The sequence below is a fragment of the Cervus elaphus genome, chromosome 27 (assembly GCF_910594005.1).
Source record: "Cervus elaphus chromosome 27, mCerEla1.1, whole genome shotgun sequence".
NCBI classification, from domain to species: domain Eukaryota; kingdom Metazoa; phylum Chordata; class Mammalia; order Artiodactyla; family Cervidae; genus Cervus; species Cervus elaphus.
In genome coordinates, this window is record NC_057841.1 from 15,644,155 (window position 1) to 15,655,355 (window position 11,201).

The following is an 11,201-nucleotide window of genomic DNA, read 5'->3' on the forward strand; positions in this document are numbered from 1 at the left end:
ACAACTATTTGTGATAAATTATTTTTCATTTCAAGAAAGATATTGAGTGAGTAATTTTATGGTTTTCCGAGTTTAAACTCGGCATGATTGAATGAGATGGTCCCGTTGATCAAAGAGCCATAATTCCACTCTGTAGTGAAGGTGTTATATTAGTGAATCAACTTGAAACCAAAGAAAGCCCTGGGTGTGTTCTGTGACATGCCTTACATATCCTGGATTGCTTTTTGTATTCTTTATAGTGATTCATTTTCATCTGCAATGTAAAGATTGCTCTGAAATTTAATCTCAGAAATTGCTTTCTTCAAAGCTGTAGTACAGAAGAAAGAACATGGGCTTTAGAGTCAAGACAAAACTCTTGGCCTGCCACTAAACAGTGATGTGGCTTAGTAAGATTCATTTAAATTTTTTATTTGTACAACTGGAAAAATATTAATTTAGAAGGTACTATAGTAAATATAGGGCTTCTCTGGTGACTCAGCAGTAAAGAATTTGTCTGTAGTGCAGGAGACATGAGTTCCATCCCTGGGTTGGGAAGATCCCTGGAGAAGGAAATGGCAACCCGTTCCAGTATTTTTGGCAGGGAAATCACATAGACAAAGGAGCCTGGTGGGCTATAGTCCATGGGTTTGCAAAAGAGTCACACACAACTTAGCAACTAGATAATAACAATAAATAGTAAAAATACTACAGAGTGTATTTAAACACCTAATAGAACACTTCCACAGTTTAATTTTTCATTAAATGATATCTGTTCAATCTTTTGCATTTTCATACTCGAATACTTGATCACATCCATTAATTTTCATTTCTCTTGTTTTTTATTTAATGTAGAATTTTCAGCTAAAATAAAAGTTAGCCTTTGCTACCTTTTGGTCTCCAAATTTTACTATGAAAAGATGGTGTTATAATTTAGTTATTCTGGATCTAAGTCTATTTATCTTTTCACTATACTGATGTCTCAGTGATGTCTAATACCACCAGGTCAATGTTATTCTTTTAGCAACAGAGACATCACCATAAGATATTAAAGGGTGAACTCAAGTTTCAAAAAGTGACAGTGTGTGGGAGCAAAATTTGCCACCCCAAAATATGTTTCTTTGGCACAAGGATTAATTTAGCCTGATTATTTTTAAGAAAATGAAGAGTTGAGAAGTTTGTTCTTGTTACCTCCCCCTTAACTGCCTAAAACAATTTGGATAAAGGCCCTTTTCCGGAATAGAGCTATCCCCAAAGATATTGGTGAAGGATATGAGCTGGTTGTCTGATGGGGAAACTCAGGAGGGTCTGGAGAGCAGAATTCACTCTATGTCTGCTATCTCTGCCTGGCCCAACAAACATTTTTTTGTTTCCCCTCAAACATGTGCTTCTTCATCTCCTTGCAAATCACCTTGCTCACCTTTGAAATTTCCAACCACTACCTCTACCATCTTTCATTTTAGCTGAAGATGCTATTTAAGATGAAGGCTTCAACAGTTTTAGTAAGTTCTCAGCTTCCCTGAGTCTCTCCCATGTATGTGAAGTTGTGAAAGTGAAGTTGCCCAGTTGTGCCTGACTCTTTGCAACTCCATGGACTGTAGCCTACCAGGCTCCTCTGTCCATGGAATTTTCCAGGCAAGAGTACTGGAGTGGGTGGCCATTTCCTTCCCCAGGGGATCTTCTCAATCCAGGGATCAAACCCGGGTCTCCTGCATTGCAGGCAGACCCTTTCCCATCTGAGCCACCAGGGAAGTTCCTCATACATGTTATCAAATCTGTCTCGTGTTAATTTAATCCTTAGACCAGTCAGAAGAACCTAAAGAAAGAGAGGGAAATTTCTTCCTCCCTGACAGTAGATGCAATATTAATACCTCTGAAAATGACATCCAGAGCCTTTACTTAAGGCTTCAATAAAATTTGAGCTTTACAAAATAGGGGGAAAAATAACTTTGTTTTATGATCACAGATGGTGTTTCTTATTTTTAGTTTTTGGATTTAACTTATAGCTCCATTCTCTTTGACCAGTACATCTAGTTTATGGAATTGCTCAACAATTTCTAAGGATTATCAAGAGTCAAAAGTTATTTTTATTTTTATTTCAAATGGTATTTTTAGATTGCACAGAGAAGTTCACCATGCATACTGAAGTTCCGAGATGAATAAATCTTTATTCTCTGTTTTATTCTTTATGCCTTTCAAAATGCATATTTTAGCTTCCATGCTTGCTTCTTAGGACCCAAATTTCTTGAAATAGTGATGGGCACATCACATTTTCTAATGAGAATGTGTACACTAAAGTATTGGATTTTAACCCACAAGGTATAAAATGTACAGACTATATTTTCAAAGACTTTTTCTATTGGGTGTAGCTGTTTCACTGTTAAAGTTGGTGCAACAGCAAAAAGGATCATCTGTAAATAAACAGCTCCTTTTAGAAAATAATACGTCTTAGGTACTCTTTGAAATTTCAGTGAGTTATGCTGTAACCAAGAGAGACATAACTCATACTTTCTTTCAAAGGTTCATCTTGAGTAGGAAAATGTAAGTTTTGTTTTCTTCTTAAGATATAAACATAGAAGAAAAAAAATTAGTCCTTAGAATTTACTCATAGATTCACTTTTCCTTGACCAAAGAAATAAAATGTGCAGTTAGCAATGATATTAAAGTGTCAACATAGCTCTGCTTATAAAATAAGTGTTTGAGAAAAATCTTTGCACAAATACTGTTGTTATTGAATTGTTGAGTGATTGCAACTCATGTCCTTGCCGAGGCCGATCTAAAGGGGCTATTTTTCAAAGCTATCAGTTCAAACTATGTCTACTCCACAGACCTAATAGAATTAAGACAGAAAGTAATAGAGAATTTCCATTAACAGACAAAAGTGCTTAAAACAATGAAGTCACTGGATGGTGCAGTCACATTGAAACCGATTATGGTGTTGACTGTTTCCATATGACCCACTCAATCTCTAAAATGATTGACACTATTTAGACACATACACATTATATTTATAATAAGCACACATTAGTATAATATATACCATTATTTTTGACCTAACAAATTGCAGGGTAATTCAAATGAAAATTTTGTATTAGAAAGTGATGGTTGTAGAAATGTTACCTTGTGACATATAGGATCAAATCAGAAAATATTGTTAACAGATATAGCAAACTTCTACTTGTTGCTTGGGGATTGAGTAAACTAGATGATCACTACACTTACTAAATCAGGTTCTGTGTCAATATCTGAGTGAATCAAAATAAAAAATATGCTACCCTTGAGTTGAATGAACAGATTAATAGCAGTTCAGCTAACTGAATAACAACTGATTTCACTTTCCCCTAGTGGAATTGAAGAAGAATAAGCAAAACAAAATATCTTTAGAGGTTGAATGTTTGGTTCAAACACAATTTACATAAATCTAACCAAAAGAGTCATACCAAAACAATATCTAATTAACCTCATTTAATTCAATTTGATATGTATTTAGATCACATAACATTCCCTGACTGTGTATATGAAATGGGATAAGAATGTGACTGATGAAAATATTTCTCCACATATTTTATGTACTCACAAGCAGAAAAGATACACACACACACACACACACATATATATATATATATATATAACACTTATGATGTATAGTGGGCTTCCCTCGTGGCTCAGACATTAAAGCATCTGCCTGCCATGTGGGAGACCCGGGTTCAATCCCTGGGTTAGAAAGATTCCCTGGAGAAGGAAATGGCAACCCAATCCAGTATTCTTGCCTGTAAAATTCCATGGACTGAGGAGCCTGGTGGGCTATAGTCCCATGGGGTCGCAAAGAGTCGGACACGACTGAGCGACTTCAATTTCATTTTCACTTTCACTTTATGGCGGGTATGTAAGTTATGAAACATCTGGAATGCATTCTGAGTTCCTGGCAATTATTGCTTTTCGTTGGCATTTTACATTATTTTGGGAAGAATTTTTGCTTGCTTATTTTGTCTTTATTTTTGATTTTATATTATCTAATCATTCAAGTACAGGATGGGAATAACACCTGATAACTCCCTCAAGAAATGGTAACGCTGGTGGGTCAATTGGAATGTCTCGATAACATCAGCTGTAGGAAATAGACGTTGAATTTTCTCATGTAACGAGAAGCATGTGAGCCAATGAAGCCAGTGGTCCTCTGGCTGCCTGTGTCCACCCAGTCTTATTTCTGTGATTCCCTTGGCTTGTCTCTCATGGTGTGACCAGCTGCTGTGGCTCTGGTTTTCACGCTTATGTCTCCATGGTGGCGCCAAGAGTCTCCTGCCTTCATCTCATTAGCTAGATCAGTGATAATAAGTAAACCCCATCTGTGAGACAGACTGAAAAGGACATATCTAGCTTTTACAATCTCTCTAGCAAGTGCAGGCAAGGAGACAGTGGTTGGGATTGAGGTTAGGGTGAGCTTGCAGTCTTCATGAGAGCTAGTGGGTAAAATTGGTCCCATTACATATTTTCATAAGGGAAAGCATAAAGTTAAATAACTGCTTTTATTACTCCCAAATGAGGAGAAATTGTGCATGAATAAAGATCTAGTTTGCAAGAGGGAAGAGGAATAAAGACAGTGGCAAGAACTCAGGAAAGGATTTAAAAATTAGTGTCTATAAACACACATTTTGCTTAATCATGAAGGGTCCAAAACACCTACCTGTGAGGTGTTTAAACATTATCATCTTGCTATTATGACTTAGGTGAAGTGCTATAAGAAAACAATATTAAATTCCTTGCTATTATATCATCTAATGTATATAATATACAAGAGAAGAGCATAAGTCAAACAGAAGTTTTAGCAGAAATAGATTGCTTTTGTGATGATAAAGATATACTACTTTATTAGAAAATGAGTGATTGCTTTTTTAAAAAACTATTTTTATATCCTGGATATTACTTTAGTTAATTTACATTAACTAATTTACTTAACCATATTGTGTACCTAAAAAGAACAGTATCTGAATTTAAACCTGATAGTAACTATTTTTCTCCCATTTTCAGAAAAAACAAAACAAATTCATCCCAAGGCACAAGCTCTGAGACCCTGAACTAGCTCTCTTGCTATAGAACTGGAGTTTTGCCCAGACAGCCTACAGTGAGTCTGACCCCCTGGAGTAACTGCTGCATACTAGATTCCCTGCCATTCTCACAAATCTCATAAAAACGTCCAAAATTTTTACTTATACAAAATAACTCATTTTATCTCGCAGGAGAGGAACAATTGTCCCTCCTCCCTACTAAGTTCTTTGGCTAGTGTAATAATTAAATTGACATAAAACAGATAAACAGGAGAAAATGAAATTATGTATGTACAGGAGTCCTTTAAGGCTATGAGGCTCATATGCAGTCAGGCCCCTGGGGCTTAGATGTCATTCTGAGTTAAGGAGCAGAGGGGTAGGAGTCTGGAGCTTCAAGAAGGAGGAAAAAGTTTCACAGGAACATGGGAAGAGCAAATGTTCAGTAAACAGATGTTCACCATGCCACACTGAGGCAATGGGAGACAGAGAGGAATTTGATCTCCAGGCTCAGCAATCTCCCCATTAGCTTACAACACCTCCATTATCATCTTTGTACTTACCTCACTGATAGTTCTCTTCCTGGACCAAGTTCTCTACCTAAATTCTCTCTGGCAGAAGACAGAGAGAGGTAAAACTTTTTCTTGAATCTGCTGGATCTTGATTGCCTTCAGCTCAAAAGAATCCACAGCTCAAAATAGTGGCACATTTTGGGGAGACATGATCTGAACCCCTTCAGTCCCCTCTCAGTTTAAAAAGTCCTAAGAGGTGAAATGGCAGTTTGGTAAAATATTAAAATATAAGTTATATTTATAAAGAGAGATGAATAAAAGAAAAATGATATCTCTGAAAAATGCAAATATAGCAAAATGCTGAATATTAAGCTCAGTACTTTTTGAAAGTTTTGACTCAACAAAGATAGTCATAAATACACAGCATTGGTTTATTTTAGCTCACTAAATTTGTTTTAATTTTAGACAAATTTTCTGTGTTTATATGGATAGAACCACTATTGAACTGTAAGTTATAAATAAAAGTGGAAAAATCTTCACAATTATATCAGATGAAAAAATGCTTAAGGAAGAAATTTAAACATTTTAATTATTTTTTGAATAAAGCTAAAACCCTTTGTTGAGAGACATAAATAATATTTTACTAAAGAAAGAAATATTATTAATGAAACATAAAGAATGCCATTCCTCTAAGATTAAGCATTTAATAATTTTAATCAAAATTACAGGGTTTTGGATTTTCATGATTCTAAAGTTTTCTAAAAATAAAGTAATAACACTGTCAAGATATCTTACAAAGAATAGTGAAGATTTTTTCATGAGATATTATATTTATATTTGACATTATATTTATGTTTGATATTTTCAAGCATCAAATATTGATAATGATAAAAAATAATAATCATTTGAACAACATTGTCCTAATATTGGAATAGACAGATCACTGTAATACAAAAGTCCTAAAACAGATTCATATTTATGTTGTAATTTCATATTTTGAAACATAAATTAAATGAATTTCTTATTGAGCTCTTAATTTTAAAAAGTTACTGACTTTAAAGTTAGCCGCCCCCTTCTGAAGGATCTAAAGATAAAATTGTACAGAAGAAGATACTGCTTTGAATATTTTAATGTATTCAAAATAATAAAATCAACCTCTTTTCTGGCAGTACAGAGTAGGTTATTCAAACTAATCATCCTTCTGAAAATTGCTAATAAAACTCTTGATAACATCAAAAATTTGAAAAAAATCAAAATTAACTAAGCCAAGTTAAAAAGGGATAAGAAAGAAAACACATCTTGGTGGGGATAGATTTGTACCAGGAATGCAAATTATCGATTAATATAGTCTACCACATTAGTAGAATTAAATGAAAAATATCCAGCAATTCTCTCAACTGATGCAAAAAACAAAAGCAGTTTCAAATCTGAGAGTAAATATCAAAGTAGGAATATAAATAGATGTTCTTAAATAAATGTTCAAAACATATAACAGAATAACAAGGCTATCCATGTGACAGCCTTCATATCTTTTCTACTTTGTGCTAGAATTCTAGCGAGCTCAGTAAAGTGAGAGAGAGCAAGAGAGAATCAGAAAAAGGAAACAAATCTGTTATTACTTGCAGATATAATTGTGTATAGATTAATTAATTAATGGAATTGCAAGTATTGCAACATACAAAGAAATTATCAATATATCCCTATACGCCAAATCTGGGCAAATATTTTCTGTTGACAGCCAGATAGTAATTATTTTAGGTTTTGCAGTTCATAAGGTCTCTCTCAAAACTACTCAATTCAGTCATTGCAGTCCAAGAGTAGTACTTAAAATACATAAAGAAATATACTTGACTGTGTTCTAACTAACTTTATTTACAAAATCAGGATAAGGGCCAGATCTGGCTATAGACTATAGTCTGCCAACTCTGATATCTACTTACTACCAAGTGATAAAGTTCAAATTAAGAAACAAATAGAAGTATTATTATATAGAAATATTTTTAGAGATGCAAATAATTCTATAAGGGACATATAAAACTCTATTGAATACAATAAAGAAGTAAATGGAGGAAGATACTGTGTTGCTGTACAAAGCTCATTCAACTCAAAATATTAAGTTTAGTGCAAACTAATCAAAGTACTTTAGGTTTGCTTATATGGACTTAGTGGAACTTGACAAACTAATTCTAAAATGTATCTCTGATGTCAAAAGTTAAGGATTGGTAAGGCTCTTTTGAAGTAGAAGGGAGTGGTAGAAGGATTTTTCTCTACCAGAAAATAATTACTTTTAAAGTCATTGTGATAAATGTGGCTGTGGACCAGTAAAAACAAATGGGCCACTTGAACAAAAAAGGGAAACCTGAGACGTATTCACATATTGGCTCTTCATCATATGACAGAGGTGACACGGCAGAGCAGTGATGAAAATAATGCTATCTAAAATCCCCACCAGGTGAAAAAAATGAACCCCTATCATAGACTGCACAAAAAATCTACCCCAAGTGGATCAGGGAACTAAAAGAAAAGTGCCAACTATATATCTTTGAAGGAATTAAATAGACAAATATTGTTATGATTCTAGGGACCTGTAGGAAAAAGTAATTTAAGTGAGTCAAAAAGTAAATACTTTTCGACAATGTCGCATCCATTCCCCCAGGCTAAGCCCTCCAACCCCAGTAACCATTGAGTCTTCTTTGAGGTGGACAGCGGAGGGGAGCGAGTTGGTCGAATTGTCTTAGAATTGTTTGCAGATATTGTACCTAAAACTGCAGAAAAATTTCGTGCATTGTGTACAGGAGAAAAAGACATTGGACCCCCAACTGGGAAAACTCTCCATTTCAAAGGATATCCTTTCCATAGAATTATTAAGAAATTTATGATTTAGGGTGGAGACTTCTCAAATCAGAATGGGACAGGTGGAGAAAGCATTTATGGTGAAAAATGTGAAGACGAAAATTTCCATTATAAGCAGGACAAGGAGGGATTTCTGAGCATGGCCAACACGGGCAGCAACACCAGTGGCTCCCAGTTCTTCATCACCACCGTTCCGACTCCGCACTGGGATGGGAAGCACTAGTGTTTGGCCAAGTGATTAAAGGAATGGGTGTGGCAAAGATTCTAAAAAATGTGGAGGTGAAAGGTGAAAAACCTGCCAAAAATGCAGAGAACTGAAAGAAGGGGATGATTGGAGAATATTCCCAAAGGATGGATCTGGTGACAGTCACCCAGATTTCCCCGAGGACGCAGATGTGGATTTAAAAGATGTAGATAAAATTTTATTAATATCAGAAGACTTAAAAAAAACATTGGAAATACATTTTTCAAGTCCCAGAATTGGGAGATGGCCACTAAAAAATACACAAGAGTTTTAAGGCATGTGGAAGGCTCCAGGGCTGCTGCTGAGGACACAGACGGAGCAAAGCTGCAGCCTGTCGCTTTGAGCTGCGTGCTGAAGATCGGCGCTTGCAAACTGATGTCTGATTGGCAGGGCGCAGTCGATAGCTGTTTGAAATAGACCCATCAAATACCAAAGCACTGTACCGTAGAGCCCAAGGATGGCAAGGATTAAAAGAATATGATCAAGCATTGGCTGATCTTAAGAAAGCTCAGGAGATAGTACCAGAAGATAAAGCTATCCAGGCAGAATTGCTGAACGCCAAGCAAAAGGTAAAGGCACAGAAACATAAAGAGAAGGCAGCTTATGCAAAAACGTTTGCTTGATGAGGAATTCAGTTTTGCTTAAGTGTGCGTTGATTGTATGAGTGAGGAAGACAGTTTAAGGGTTTGTCTCTTCAGTGTGATCCCTCCTGTGCTCTTGCTGATACTTCGGTTCCCCACGTTTACAGTCCAGGAATATGGATGGGGACTTACTCTTTAATACATCAGTGTTACAAACTACAATGGCGTCGATTCCCTTTTCAGGGACTCTGCATTAATTCTAAGGATAATGGTGTCTCCAGCTTGTTTTTATTTATTTATTTATTTATTTTTGTGAAAACATGTTCTTTTAATGCGTAAGTAGGTTGAGACCAGAAGAGATTACAGTGTTAGTATTAAATCACATAGCAAGTAAACAGTAGAACTTCATCAGATTCTCTTGATTCTGAATCTGTTTCCAGCTTGTTTTTAAACTCCTAAAGACACATCATGTTTGAATAAACAGACAAAAGCTTGAAAACAAAAAGGAAATACTTTTCAATAAAAACTATCAATAAATTTAATCACATTAAACTGAAACCCTGATAAGTAGGAGAAATAAAATTATATAGACAGTGGGAGGAGACATTTGTCACAAAGATTACTGACAAAAGAATTAATATAAGAAATACATAAAGAATACCTATAAATTGACAGGAAAAACATAAAAATTGGTCAATAATATTGAACAGGGCCTTTTACAAAAGTAGAAATCCAAGTAACAAATGAATGTGCTCAATCTCACTATTAACTATGTAAAATATTTTAATGTACTATTAGCCTCTTGCTGAATTGATGGGTTTTAAATAATGTGTTTGTTATATATTTCACAACTAAAGAGGAACCTCTAATAAAGATATTCTTATTAGCCTCTTCAATTTTTATTGCCAGATTTTGTTTTGCCTCTTCAATTTTTAAAGAGGAGAACCTAGAAACAAGGGGCTTCCCAAGTGGTGCTAGTGGTAAAGAATCTGCCTGCCAAGGCAAGAGATGCAAGAGATGTAGTTTTGATCCCTGCATTGGGAAGATTCCCTGAGGAGGAAATGGCGACCCACTCTAGTACTCTTGTCCGGAAAAGCCCATGGAGAGAGGAGCCTGGCGGAAAAGCCCATGGAGAGAGGATCCCTGTCCATGGGATCTCAGAGATGGACACGATAAGCGACTGAGTGTGCGCGTGTGCACACACACACACACACACACACAGAAACATGGAATAAAGAAGTTTTTCAAGTCATATAGCCAATCCATGGTAGACTCAGATAGAAACCAGTCCAAATTATCAATGTACCCCAGCTTCAGAATGAAGGTTTCTTGTTTGAATACTTGCTGAATGGTGAGCCCTTGGATGCTATCTCAAATCTTTTCAGCAGGTGCTTGATTGAATGTTTGTGTTATGTTGGATCGGGAGGTGCAACAGCTAGGAAACTCTGAGACAAAATAAAGCTACTAGAAGGGAAAGTCTGGATTCTGTGTCCTGGCAGACCTCTTTGAATTGAATTTCATTCCATGTGAAAGCAAGTATTAGCGGTAAGGTGCTGAAGAAGTTGTTTCCTTGTGAGAAAATTTTAGAACTTGTGCCCTGGGTACTGGCTTCAGATTTCAGATGGAGACAGTGCAAACAGTCATGGGGAAATGGACCCTTTACTTATCTCTAAAGAACTCAACAGTGTCTGAAGGAGGAGAATGGAAAGCCTTGGTACCTATTTCCTCTGGGGTGGGTGCTGATTTTCTTGCTGTGAGATCCAAGCAACAGAGCTCGAAGGCAGCCCTAGGCTTCTTCCATGGTGAACTGGGATAAAGGGAAAACAGGGCAAAAACAGAGTGTGAACTCCAGTGTGTAAACAGGTTTATAGTCTTCAAAATGCTTCTTCAGATAGTATTAGTGAGAATGTCCCAGAGTCCCAAGGATCCTTCCTTCGCTGGTAGGAACACAAACAGAGAATGTGGAATATTGGCTCGAATGGAACATCGTTTG

General features: G+C 36.0%; 1 pseudogene; it reads left to right on the plus strand.

The window, feature by feature from the left end:
- The first annotated feature begins 8,165 nt into the window (after positions 1–8,165).
- Positions 8,166–9,250, plus strand: LOC122684936 (annotated as a pseudogene).
- Positions 9,251–11,201: the final 1,951 nt, after the last annotated feature.